Source organism: Prionailurus viverrinus, chromosome B1 (genome assembly GCF_022837055.1).
Source record: "Prionailurus viverrinus isolate Anna chromosome B1, UM_Priviv_1.0, whole genome shotgun sequence".
Taxonomy (NCBI): Eukaryota; Metazoa; Chordata; class Mammalia; order Carnivora; family Felidae; genus Prionailurus; species Prionailurus viverrinus.
The window spans coordinates 98,047,637-98,062,535 of NC_062564.1; positions in this window are offsets into that span (position 1 = coordinate 98,047,637).

Consider the following 14,899-nt stretch of genomic DNA (forward strand, 5'->3'; position numbering starts at 1 on the left):
CCATTGGAGCCTCTGATCATTGGCTTTGTGTGGGGGGTGGGGTGGGAAGGGAATGATTTTGGTTACTGATTTGATTCTTGTTTTGAGTCTCAAGTTTGGTAGTAATATCTCCAATTTCATTTCTGATTTTAGTTATTTGTATCTTCCCTTTTAACCTTTGTGAGTCTAGCTAATGGTTTGCCAATTTTGTGGGCTTTTGAATAAACTAACTCAGCTTTGTCAATCTTTGTTTTTCTTCTCTGTATTTCTTTATTTAAGCTGTAATCTTTATTATTTTCTTCCTTATGCTATCTTTGAGGGTTTTTTTTTGTTATTTTTCTAGTCCCTTAAGATATATTGTTAGTGATTTCAGATTTTTCCTCTTATTTGATGTGTTTACTACTATAAATTTATTATGAGTATTGCATTTGCTGCATTACATAAGTTTTTCTATTTTTTAAAAAAAAATTTTCTCTAAGAACTTTTAAATTTTTCATGAGATTTCTTCTTTGATACAGTGGTTGTTTAAGAGTGTATTGTTTACATTTTCAGATACTTGGGGATTTTCCAGTTTTCTTTCTATCATTGATTTCTTCATTCCATTGTATCTGGAGAAGATATTTGCATTATTTTAATATTTTAAAGTTTATTGATTTGTTTGTGGTCCAACATATGATTTATCATGGAGAATGGTCCGTATGTACTTGAAAAGACTGTTCATTCTGCTGTTGTTGGCTGGAATGTTCAATATACATCTGTTGAGTCCATTTGGTTATGGTGTTTTTCAAGTCTTATACTTATTGATTTTCTTTATTTTTATTTTATTTTTTGTTTTTATTTATTTTTGCGACAGAGAGAGACAGAGCATTAGCAGGGAAGGGGCAGAGAGAGAGGGAGACACAGAATCGGAAGCAGGCTCCAGGCTCTGAGCTGTCAGCACAGAGCCCAATGTGGGGCTCGAACCCACAGACTGTGAGATCATGACCTGAGCCGAAGTCGGACACTTAACCGACTGAGCCACCCAGGCGCCCCTACTTACTGATTTTCTATATAAATATTTTATCCATTATGAAAGCAGGGTTTGGCATTTCTAGCTATTGTAGAACTATCTACTTCTCTCTTAATTTCTGCCAGTTTCCTTCATTTATTTTGTGTCTCTGCTGTTTGCTGCATATAGCTTTATAATTGTTTTATCTTGATGGTGAATTGTCTCTTTTATCAGTATACAATGCCCTTCTTCGTCTCCTGCGACAGGTTTTGAATTAAAGTAGAATTTTTCTGATATTGATGTAGCTACCTCAGTTCTCTTGGTTATTATTTACATGGAATATATTTATCTGTTCTTTCACTTTCAGTCTATTTGTGTGAACTTTGTCCATTCTTTGCAGACTGTGTGTGTGTGAGAGAGAGAGAGACAGACAGACAGACAGACAGACAGACATTCCTTTAATGCCTTACCAGCACTTCTTGCTTGCACTGAGCCTAAAGAACTGTCAGCGCTGAAAGCTTAGAGTCTTCTCAGGTCATTTCTGAGTTTGTGTCTTAGTTCACCTGGGCTACCATAACCTAAATATCATAGACTGGATGACTTAAACAAGAAACATTTATTTCTCATAGTTCTTTAGGCTGGGAAGTCCAAGACGAAACCACTATAGATTCAGTGTGTACTTCATAGAAGTCTGTGTTTTTACTGTGTCCTTACATGGTGGAAAGAGGACTTGCAAACTCTCTGGGGTCTCTTTTATAAGAATATTAACCCCATGCCTAAGGGCCCAATTGTCATGACCTAATGATTTCCCAGTGCTCCCACCTCTTAATACCATGACATTGGGAGTTAAGATTTCAAAATAAGAATTTGGGGAGGACACAACATTCAATCCATAACAGCATGCATTCTGCTTTGGGCATGTATGTGACTTTCTAAATTCCCCCATTATACGTGGGGGATTTTGAATGCCCTAATTTCTAAAAAAAAAAAAAATCACTCTCCAGGTTTTCTTTTGAAGGCATTCCATCCTCTGTTATTTCCTTCAACTACACACACACACACACACACACACACACACACACACACATATATGTATATAATTTATTATATATATATATATATATATATATATATATTTTTTTTTTACTGTGTATTGTTCATATGCCTTACAGTGTTTTTGAGGACTTCTTAATACTTTTCCAAACTGAATGATTTTGAGTTAGGTAAGACAAAGTACCTTAGGTCATTCCTTCAGTTATTCCTTAATTACGTTGTGAATGACAAATACAATTCTTCAAGAATAAGGTCTTCTCTACTCTCTCTGTAACCAGGAACCAGGAATGAGAATGTTGTCTGCCATCTTCAAGACTGCTGCCAAGCCAGAAAAAGGAGTAGTTCAGGCCAAATAAAAATGCCACGGGCGCCTGGGTGGCTCAGTCAGTTAGGCATTGAACTCTTGATTTCAGCTCAGGTCATGATCTCAAGGTTTGTGAGTTCAAGCCCCACATCAGGTTCTACACCGTCAGCATGGAACCTGCTTGGGATTCTCTCTCTCCCTCTCTCTCCTTCCCCCCACTCACTCTCTCTCCCTTTTTCTCTCTCTCTCAAAATAAATAAACCTTTAAAAAATGCCACAAAGAATTCCTAGTGTTTTTTTTTTCTTACAGTAACCTTTAGTATGTGATGATTCTATACTTGAAACAGTATTTTTACAAACATCATTTTTGTAAAAATATACTTATGAAACTTATAATATTGGGGCACCTGGGTGGCTCAGTCTGTTAAGTGTCTGACTCTTGACTTCAGTTCAGGTCATGATCTCATGGTTTGTGAGATCAAGCCCTGTGTTGTTTTCTGCATTGACATGAGAGCCTGCTTGGAATTCTCTCTCTCCCTCTCCCTGCCCCTCTCCCACTCGTGCTCTTTCTCTCTCAAAATAAATATAAAACATTTTTTTAAAAATTAAAAAAAGAAACTTATATTTTAGTATTTCTTTAATTTCTTATACAAATTCTACAATCCTTTCATACAGCCCACATATACTATAATTAAATACTCCTTGTTGAAATAATTTTTAATGTTTTTTCTTACTATCTTTAGCAACTTGATTCCATGACTGAAAAATTTGATTATTCTTTTATCATTTTGAGGCATACCTTGCTTTTTGCTTGAGTCTATTTTTTAACATGGCTCTCAAAATATTGTCTTTTTATTTTTAAAATTATGATATTTATCATTTTCATAATTTTAAGTGTACATTTCAGTGTGCATTTTAAGTGAGCATGTCCACATTGTTGTGCAACCATCACTACTATCCATCACCAAAACATTTTTTATCTTGCAAAACTAAACTTTTTTACCCATTAAACAATAACTCCCCATTTTCCCCTTCTTCCACCCTCTGGAAACCATCATTCTATTTTCTGTCTCTATGAACTTATTTCTCTGAATTTATGACTGGATTATTTCACTGAGCGTAACGTCTTTAAGGTTTGTTAAGATTGTATCATGTGTCAGATGTCTTTCCTTTTTAAGCCTGAATAATATTCTTTTGCATATATACACCACATTTTACTTATCTATTTTTCTATAGATGGACACTTGAGTTGCTTTTACATTTTAACTATTGTGAATAATGCTGCTATGTATATGGGTGTATATTCCCACCATTTTTACATTGCTTTTTCTTAGCATTTTCTTGGTTGCTATAAACCCTTGACTATTCTCTAGAATTCTAAAAGAGTTGGTTCTGACAGTTTTGTTTCTGATGTGTTTGTGAAAAGACAGACCTTGGAGCTACCTATTCCATCATTTTCACTGATGTCACTTGTCATTCTCATTTGCTCAAAATTATACAGTGGAGTTTTCCAGAGGCTATATGACATGTGATAATTTTGTCACTCTAATGCCATCACTTTGAGGCAAGTCATTCAAAGTGAAAGAAAAGGAATGGAGTATTTGAAATGTAGACACGGTGAACTCTTGAAAAAATACTTCATTTTTTATAGCATTTTCAACTATTGATGTAAAACCCATTTACGCATCTTATAGGTTAAGATATTATACTATATTCGTTGGGAAGTCAGGTGTAAATGCTGAGAAAATAATAAACCTTGAACATTTGACTTTGCTAAACGTTTTCTGAATAAATGACAAAAGTAAAAGAAATGATGACACCGCCACAGTCTAATAATATAGTAACTCATTATATCAATGATTTATACAAATATAAAAACTGAATTAATATCCTGTCTTCAGGATTATACTTTGTTTCTATAATGGAAATATCTATAGACATCACTGGACTTGCTGTTTTGCTTTTATCTGTTGATTTTAATCCCAATTAGTCATGAAGGAGGTATTTTATGGGAATGCTTAGCAACAAACACTAGTGGTACTTAAATATTCTGTTTTTTTATATTTAATAATTGTTTATTCCAACTTTCCCTCTAATCCCAAAGGATTTTGATTATTTCACTGTGGACATGGAGAAAGACGTGAAAGAATTTCATTCAACATTCATGGGGAAAGAGAATACAAAATGAATGTGTATGTGTTCAGATTGGCAGATGGGCTAGTAACAAGGAATGGAAAGATGAGGGTAAGAACAATCCTTTTTTATCAAATTGATTAACACTGAAAGAAACATCCACTGTGTATTACAGGAGTGCTGAAACATGCTAGTAAGCAAACAGACTTGGTATATGTTTTGACTTCTTCCCATTTCATGATTCAGTTTTTTAAAGATTTAGCAAAATGTAATTTAAGAATTACAATATCTCTCATTTTCCTGTGTATAGCCTTCTAATTGGGAAATCTTAACTAATGTTATATATATGTCTCTAAGTTATATATATATATATATATATATATATATATATATACACATTTTTCTCTAAAGAACAAAGTAAAGAAAATGGACAAAGTGATCTAAAAAATTGCTTGAAATAGAAATGTGGCTCCATAATATTTTCTGTGGATTAATGGTTCAATTTTCATCTGAGATTGAATCTTTTGAAATTTACTTTTTGTTTTATGCTACCTCCCATGTTTATTAATCAAATGGTTCTTCGTTTCTTTGGAAATATTTCTTTTGTATTCACTGGTCTTGTGGATTTGGTATTGGGCAGACAGTAGTGGTAGGAGAAAGGGAATCTGGGCTTCTTGGATATATGTTTTCCTTAAAAATGGTTGTAGTGAGAAACTTTCCCATTACAGTGTTAAGTTGAGGGTGGATTTTTTTAAATGTAATTGTAATTATGAGGCACATCATTTAAATTGTTGAATAACTTTTTCAACTCATGATTTTCCTGAGACAACTTACACTGATGGTAATAAGTTATTGGTGAGGGAGACTGATGATACGTTGGTATGAACAAAGACAGTGACACCAAATTATACTAGTCATTTTATTCTTTACTGCCATGCACTCACATTAAAATTAAATGCCAGAGAAGGGGCCAAGATGGTGGAGCTGCTTGCCTCTCTCACCCTGAAATGCAGCTAGATCAATACCAAACCATCTTGCACACCTAGAAAACTGATCTTGGGATTAACACAACAGTCTTCACAACTTGAACCACAGAACTCAGCAGATACATGGCATGGAGAGGAGAACTGGGGGAGAGAGAAGCCACGGAAGGTAGGGAGCTGTGTTTGCTTATGGAGACAGTGGGGAAAGTACAGGAAAACCACTCCCCCTGAAAGCAGCTGGAGATAAAGAGAAAGATGGAAACACCCATAAGATGGGGAGAAAGGAGAAAGGAGAAGGGTTTAAATACCTTTAAGACTCTATAAACAGGGAGGTGCAGAGTCTGAAACTCTTCGGCTTGATACTTGGCAGAGCTCTGTTGGGAAAGTCGAATCCCCAGGAGCAGAAACAAAGTCTGAGGAGTCCTTGGACCACACAGGGAGAAGTTATTTCCCTGCTGAGAGGACATTTGGTAGAGATTGTGTGGCCTTCCCATAGGTAAAGGTCCCAAGGCACCCCAGAGAACAGCCATGTTTGCTGGAGTTGGAACAAGGACGTTAAAGGTGAAACCTGATACCAGATGTATGTTGTGATTTACCATAATCCCTAAAACACTGCAGCTACATGATAGTGCGAACTTTTATGGGGAAGGCCAGCACCTGGCCACAGTCTCTGGGCATCTGCAGCAGCGTGCTCATGCAAACATTCCCGGGGGTGGGCGGCATTCGTCCATTGCTTGGCTAGACCCACCCCAGAGGGTCAGAGTGGGTTAAAGCTGCAGGGCCCTCAGAAGTGAGGGAAACTGCCCTATCTGAGGCTGTGGAAACACAGCCCTATCTGAGATAAAGCTCAGGAGGGAGGTGCCACCTGGTAGGCTCATGGATTGGTTGCAGACAGTGTAGAAGTGGGGAGTGGATGGAAGCAGGAGACAAAGGAGGGGTGCTTGATTGCTGGTCTGGAAGACCACAGAGTTCTGATGCTAGAAACTGGGTAGCTGGATGATGCCATTTTCACCCCTCCTGCGCATAGGCATACATGCATGCACACGCCACAATGATCCACCCCAGTAAACTAAGCAGTGCTATCTGGTGGAGAATGGAGCCATTACACCAAGCCCTGTCCAACTGCCCAGCTAGGCTCTAGAGGAACACCACAAGTTTCTTTGCCTACTTAGTTTATGGACTTTAAAGTGCTTCATAGTTTGATTTATAGGTGAAACTGGATGTAATTTCAATCATATTTCATTCTTTTTGCTGGTGTATCTATTCAATTTTTTTTCTTTTTTCTTATTCTTGAATACAGAAAGAGAAAAAAATTGTTTTTATTTTCCATTTCTATAAAAAAATTTTAGTTTAATTTTTCTCTGCTGTATTTTTTACTTCTTTGTAAGTATTTAAATTTTATTTTACTTTCATCATTTCATTTTATTCTATTTTATTATATTCACTTTAAAAAAATTTCAAATGTCCTTTTCTTTTCCTTTTTTTTCTTTTCCTTTCTTTTCCTTTTTATTCTATCAAGCTACATATACAAGCAAGATATCTGAACCAGAATTTAAAATCATGATAATAAGAATAATAGCTGGAGTAAAAAAAAAGCATAGAATCCCTTTCTGCAGAGATAAAAGAAGTAAAATCTAGTCAGGATGAAATAAAGAATGCTATAACTTAGATGCAATCTTGAATGGATGCCATGGCAGCAAGGATGGATAAAGCAAAACAGTGAATCAGTGATATAGAGGGCAAACTTATGGAGAATAAAGAATCAGAAAAAAAATGGGGGGAAATAAGGCAAAAGAACATGATACAAGAATTAGAGAACTCAGTGACTCATTAAAAAGGAATAACATCCGAATCATAGGGGTCCCAGAAGATGAATAGAGAGAAAAAGGGATAGAGGTTTATGTGAGCAAATCATAGCAAAAACTTTCTGAACCTGGGGAAAGACACAGATATCAAAATCCAGGATGCACAGAGGACTCCCATTAGATTCAACAAAAACTGACCATCAACAAGGCATATCATAGTCAGATTCACGAAAAACACAGACAAAGAAAGAATCATGAAGGCAGCAAGGGACAAAAAAGTCCTTAACCTACAAAGACAGATCAGGTTCACAGCAGACCTATCCACAGAAACTTGGCACATTAAAAAGGAGTGGCAGGATATATTCAATGTGCTGAACTGGAAAAATATGCAGCCAAGAATTCTTTATCCAGCAAGGCTGTCATTCAAAATAGAAGAAGAGGTAAAAAAATTTCCTAGGGGCACCTGAGTGGCTCAGGTGATTAAATGTCCAACTACAGCTCAGGTCATGATCTCACGGTTCATGAGTTTGAGCCCCGCATTAGGCTCTGGGCTGACAGCTTGGAGCCTGGAGCCCGCTTCAGATTCTGTGTCTCCCTGTGTCTGCCCCTCCGCTGCTTGCACTCTGTCTCTTGCATTGTCTCAAAAATAAATAAATAAACATTAAACAAAAAAAAAATTTTTAAATAAATAAATAAACTCAAAATGGATCAAAAACCTAGTCATAAGACAGGAAGTCATCAAGATCTTCAAGGAGAAAGCAGGCAAAAAACTCTTTGACCTTGGCCACAGCAAGTTCTTACTCAACATGTCTCCGCAAGCAAGGGAAACAAAAGCAAAAATGAATATTGGGACCTCATCAAGATAAAAAGCTTCTGCACAGTGAAGGAAACAATCAGGAAAACTAAAAGGCAACTGATGGAAGGGGAGAAGATATTTGCAAATGATGTATTAGATTTGCAAGTATCCAAAATCTATTAAGAACTTATCAAACTCAACACCAAAAAAAAACAAATAATCTAGTGAAGAAATGAGCAAAAGACATGAATAGACACTTTTCCAAAGAAGCCATCAAGATCACGAACAGACCCATGAAAAAGTGCTCAACATCACTCATCATCAGGGAAATACAAATTAAAACCACAATGAGATACCACCTCATACCAGTCAGAATGGCTAAAATGAACAAATCAGGCAACCACAGATGTTGACAAGGATATAGAGAAAGAGGATTTCTTTTGCACTGCTGGTGGGAATGCAAAGTGGTGCAGCCTCTCTGGAAAGCAGCATGGAGTTTCCTCAGAAAGTTAAAAATGGAACTACCCTATGATCCAGCAATTGCACTACTAGGTATTTATCCACAGGGTACAGGTGTGCTGTTTTAAAGAAGCACATGCACCCCAATGTTTATAGCAGCACTATCACAATAGCCAAAGTATGGAAAGAGCCCAAATGTCCATCGACGGATGAATGGATAAAGAAGATGTGGTGTGTATATATACATATATACAATGGAGTATTACTCGGCAATCAAAAAGAATGAAATCTTGCCATTTGCAGCTACATGGATGGAACTAGAGGGTATTATGCTAAGCGAAATTAGTCAGAGATAGACAGATATCATATGACTTCACTCATATTTGGAATTTAAGATACAAAACCGATGAACATAAGGGAAGGGAAGAATAAAATTACATAAAAACAAGGAGTGGGACAAAAACAGGAGACTCTTAAATACAGAGAACAAACTGAGGGTTCCTGGAGGGGTTGTGGGTGGGAGGATGAACTAAATGGGTAAGGGGTATTAAGGAGAACACTTGTTGGGATGAACACTGGGTATTATACATAGGGGACGAATCACTGGAATCTACTCCTGAAATCATTATTGCAATATATGCTAAAAACTTGGATGTAAATTAAAAAATAATTTAAAAAAAATTAAATACCAGTTTCATCTAGGAATGTCCTTGATAAAGAAGTAGAAATTATTGGGGCACCTGGGTAGCTCAGTTGGTTAAGCATCCGACTTTGGCTCAGGTCAAGACCTCATGGTCTGTGAGTTCAAGCCCCATGTCAGGCTCTATGCTGACACCTTGGAGTATGGAGCTCACTTCTGATTCTGTTTTTCCCTCTCTCTGCCCCTCCCCTGTTTGTGCTCTCTCTCTCTCTCTCTCTCTCTCTTGCTCTCTCTCTCTCAAAAATAAATAAACATTAAGAAAAACTTAAAAGAGGTAGAAATTATTAATTTTATTAGTGTTTGACCCATTGGCTCACTTTTTATAGTATTCTATGGGATGAAATTGAAAGTATGCGCAAAGAACGTTTGCTATATACCAAAGTGTAGTGATTACTTTGGGGAAAAGAATTTGTGAGATTTATTTGAGGTGTGTTGAACCAGTCCATTTTTCAAGGTACAAACATTTTACTGAAAGGATAACTAACAGAAAATTATAGTTTTTAGAATAGAGTATTTGACAGATATTTTCTTAAAAATGAGCAAAATCAGCCTGCCACTACAAAAGAAAAAAAACCTGATGGCATTTGTTATCAATGATAAAACCTGAGCTTTAATTTAAAAATAAGAATTTTGGAAAATTTGTGCTTAACAGTGAGTTTGACAGCTTCCCAATAAAAAAAATTCTGATAAGACTGATGGTGATATTAATATGATTTCTTGATAAACCAACATTTGATTATTTGCATATCTCAGTGAACTAGTATATTTTATTTTATTTTAATTTCAATTTAATTTAATTTAAATTATTTTAATTTAATTTAATTTAATTTATTATTTATTTTAAGGGAGAGAGAACTTGCACACAAGCAGGGGAGGAAGAGAGAGAGGGGTAGAGAGAGAATCCCAAGAAGGCTCCTCACTGTCAGTGCAGAGCCCAACATGGGGCTCAAAGTTAAGAACTGTGAGATCATGAGTTGAGCCAAAATCAAGAGTCAGATGCTTAACCTACTGAGCCACCCAGGTGCCCCTGACCTATCTTATCAGTACATGCTGCTACTAAATCATGCATAGAAAAAAGATCCATTGAAAGGCATGATAAAAACAAAAGAAGTTACAGAGAGGGAAGGAGGCAAACCATAAAAGGCTCTTAAAAACTGAGAATAAACTGAGGGTTGATTGGGGGGTGGGAGGGAGGGGAAAGTGGGTGATGGGCATTGAGGAGGGCAACTGTTGGGATGAGCACTGGGTGTTGTATGGAAACCAATTTGACAGTAAATTTCATATTAAAGAAAAAAAAGAAAAAGAAAGGCATGATATAGACCACAGAGTGTGAAAAGCTTATAGATCTTGTTTCAGAGTCCACTAATTTTTAAACAACTATTTTTTTGTGTGTGGTAAAAACACATAACATAACAATTACCACCTCAACTGTTAATTGTACAATTCAGGGGTCTTAAGTATATTTACATTGTTGTGGTGTAGATCTCTGAAGCTTTTTCATCTTGCAAAGCTGAAACCCTGTAATTCATTAAATAATAACTTTCCTCTTCTCTTTCCTCCCATGTCCTGATAACCACCATTCTATTTTATGTTTCTATGAATTTTAGATACCTCATAAAAACAGAATCACAGAATATTTGTCTTTTTGTGACTGGCTTATTTCACTTAGCATAATGTAGTTAGGTTTTATGCATGTTGTAGCATGTGACAGGATTTCCTTCCTTTTTAAGGCTAAATAATACTCTGTTTTGTAAATGTGCCACATTTTATATATCCATTGATCTGTTGACAAACATTTGGGTTGCTTCCATCTCTTGGATGTTGTGAATGGTATTATTATGAACATGAGTGTGCAAATATCTCTATAGACCCTGCCTTCAATTATTGCTCTGACCAAGAATAGTGTAGGATTCTGATGGTAATAGAGCCCAGGTAAAATGGTAAGACCATTTCTAGGATCAAATACAAGGATATCTCAGTGTATCAGAGTAAATTCTTGAAAGTACAAGTCTTTGACGGCTTTTAGGAATAAAACAAAGACTTAGTTAAGATACTTGAGCAAGGGTAGATTCATCTTTGATTCAGAATTACCGAGGAGAGATGTACTCTTGAAGGTCTGGAGCCCTAGTTCCATCAGTATGCCTCCATTAATCTCAAATGTGGTCCTCTGAAACCTTTATCTGATTGGCAACTCCATAATTACAGAAGAAAAAAGAACTTCCTAATCTTCATCTTCACTACTTTTGTACTAAACCCTTGGTGAACCTAGGGAATTAAAGAATGGTGGTAAGAAAATCCTATCATTTTAGCCATCATCCCTAAAATTTATCTTTTTCTTCTCCCTGAACCTAGTTATAATTCATTTGCAGTAAAGGTAAACCTCATTTATAAATTTCAGTTCCATAATCATAAGGGAGGCATTATTTGAACAAATACTGCAGTTATGAGTAAGAATTTACTTGAGCATAAGGACGATTAACCAAAAACACTATTGTAAGCTTTGCATCATTTAAAGAGGCGGAAAAAAAAAAGAAATCTTAATAAAGAAAGTTGTATGTAATGCATAAATCTGTTATCAATGCAGATGACTCATAATCCCCACTCTGAAGAGAATGGGAACAACAGGAGTGTATCCAAAGATTCTTTCATATATCAGTGACAAGAATGCTTATGGAATAGAAGGGAGTTAAATTATGGTATTCTATAGCCAAGATTCCTCTCAGCAAAAAAATAAATAAATAAATAAAAATCCCTAGAATCAATTCCAGAAAGTTTTAAAAGCTGTTTGAAAATAGTTTGTGACACAATTTGACTGTTTGCTTCTGTTAGAAATCCTTCTTCCAGTATAGTAGTAAATCTTATTAAGTAGTGTTCTTAGTTGCTATTACAACAAAGCCAGTATTTTTCTTCATCAAGCTACACCTCCAAGGACAGCTGTAGAAACCATAACAAGTTAAGAAAAATTTGCATTTAATGACTAGAAATTTTATCATAGATATTATAAAACTCCTTATTAATAAATTATAGAATAATATACAGAGTAAAAGAGATGACTAGTATATATTAAGTTAAAAATAAAACATGATTTTTATATATGGTTTGGCACCCTAATAATTATTTCTGGCACATGTATCAACACAATTATTCAAAGTAATGAATTATTCAAATTTGAAAAATACATTTTCTATTAATGTCATTTATGTAGAATGGATAGGGTTATTTATTTTATTTTATTTTTATTTTTTAAAAAAATTTTAATGTTTATTTATTTTTGAGAGAGAAACAGTACAAGGGGGGGAGGAGCTGAGAGAGAGGGAGACACAGAATCTGAAGCAGCCTCCAAGCTCTGCTGAGCTGTCAGCACGGAGCCTGATGTGGGGCTCAAACCATGAACCGTGAGACCACGATCTAAGCCGAAGTCAAATGCTCAACAACTGACTGAGCCACCCAGACGCCCCAGATAGGGTTATTTATTAATAGCTATTAATAGCTGTTCACTTTAATTAAAGTACTTGAAAAAGTCTGTCATATTTTTGAGGAAAGGTAACTAGGTTATATGATTTCTCTTGAAATGAGACTTGAATATTTCAAATACTCAAAGGTTATATAAATACCTTTTGTAACTGTTTTTATTTTGTCCTTACATTAGTCTATGGACCATTTTAAAGGTTTTGAAGGATAATACAGTCACTGACCCAAAACGGAATTCTTATAAAAAATACTCAGTTAAATTTTGGGTTTCTATTTTAATTCAGGTGCAAATTCTGGTGTTATTTTTATTATCTAGTGAATATATATCTGTTTATTTCAAATAGCTATTGGAAGGTAATGACTCCTAATGAATAGTCTTCAGCTAAAGTCTAAACAATGGCCTATGACAAATATCCCCAAGTATTCAATTGAGGGATGCTGTTTTTAATTTTGGGATCTTTATGGTTGATTATGTCACAATAGTAAAGAGATGGACTTTAAAAATAAAACAGGGAAGAATGAATGTTCTTTATATAAAATCTCCCCTTTTTACTAAGCTGAGGAAGAACAAAGGTAAAGGGAGGAATTGGAAATGCCAGAGGAATAATTTTCATATACCCAGAAGTGAAAATATGGAATGAATATCGCCAAAACAACTTTTGAAATGACATTCTCCTTTGTTTTCTCGCAAACTTAAGCACTCTTTAGATACTATAGATTTTGTGGGCAGGGTTAATAAAGACTTTTCTAAATATTATTATATATGCTTCAAGGAATATATTTGTGCAGTTTGAGAAATGATTAAATTAAATCAACCATTCAGTCTCATTTGAGGTTAAAGATATTTGTGTTTATATGTGTTGTATAACATTTTACTTTCTGATACATGTATATATTCACTTTGTTCAAATTAAAACATTACAGGTATTCTTAACTTAGAGCACGATATAAACAAGTTAAGACTCTTGAGAATTAATGACTGTATTTTGCTATAATTAAGGGATATAATGGAAAAAACAAGTGGATGGTCAGTGTTCTGGTTGATCTGTGGCCAGCCAGGTTCTGACTTCATTGACACGTTTCATGGAAAGGGCGTTTTAATGAAGAACGAATTGTAGATAATTTATTCCATGCTGTGAGGTTAACCACAAGCCTCCAAGAAATCACAAAACTTATTTTTCCTGCAGATGTGCTGGAAGTAAAAGCAGGGATTGAAATTCTGAAAGCTATAGTTTTTTTCCTGACTTGATTTTATTGCGAAGGATACCCTCATTAAGTGGCCAGATTAAATATAAATGTATACATTAAATATATACGTATATATTTCTAGTATTTTGAGGACACTTATTTTTATTGGTATTCTGTCAATACAATTGAAACACTTTCAAAGCAGTACAGTGCTGCAAATGTAAATATGCCCTGCATTTGTGCTGCTTCCTTACGTAATGTTTTCACAGGGAAGTCTTCTCCAGTGTTATTATTTCTGTTTGTACTCCAGCATTCTGACTCTCACCTCTTAGCTCAGCAGTGTAGCGCCATCATTATCACATTAATAAGGCAGGAAAATAGTTTTGAAACTTTGAATGTTCTCCCTCTCTCCTCCTATTTTCTGTAACACCTGGGCAGTCTGCTATTTAAAATTGGGTCACAATAATGGTGGTGTGGTTAGCAGCTTGACAATTCTGGGCCTGGGCCTGAGTAAAGAGATACTTTGGAATTAGTCACATAAAAACAAAACAAACAAACAAAAAAAACGATTAAAAAATCTTCTGGGTTTGAGTATCAAAATTTTAGCCCCTGAGGGAAACTGAGGAATACAAAATGGATTCAGAAAAAATGGATGTTGAGGCAGAAAATTCTTTTGATTATTGAGTTTGGATGAATTCTTTAGGATTGGGGAGGGAGATGGGGAATGAGAAGAAAAGCAAAATGCAGAGCATTTATTTCCACCTGCCCTCTCCCTTTCTATCTCCTCCTCCCTCTTCTCCCAACCCCTCCTGCTCCAGGATGACTCAAGGTTCCAGTCCTCAAGGACTGTGTGGTTAAAAGGGTGACTAAACATCATCCTCAAGGACGGTTGGGCAAGAAATTCACGGCATGACGGTATACCTCATGCCAGTGTGGTTAGTTGGTAAATGACATCTTGACACTGGGTCATCTCTGGAGAACGTAGATACAAACCAGGGGAACTGGGAGAGGGTTGTTTAAGCTAATGATATTAATTTCTG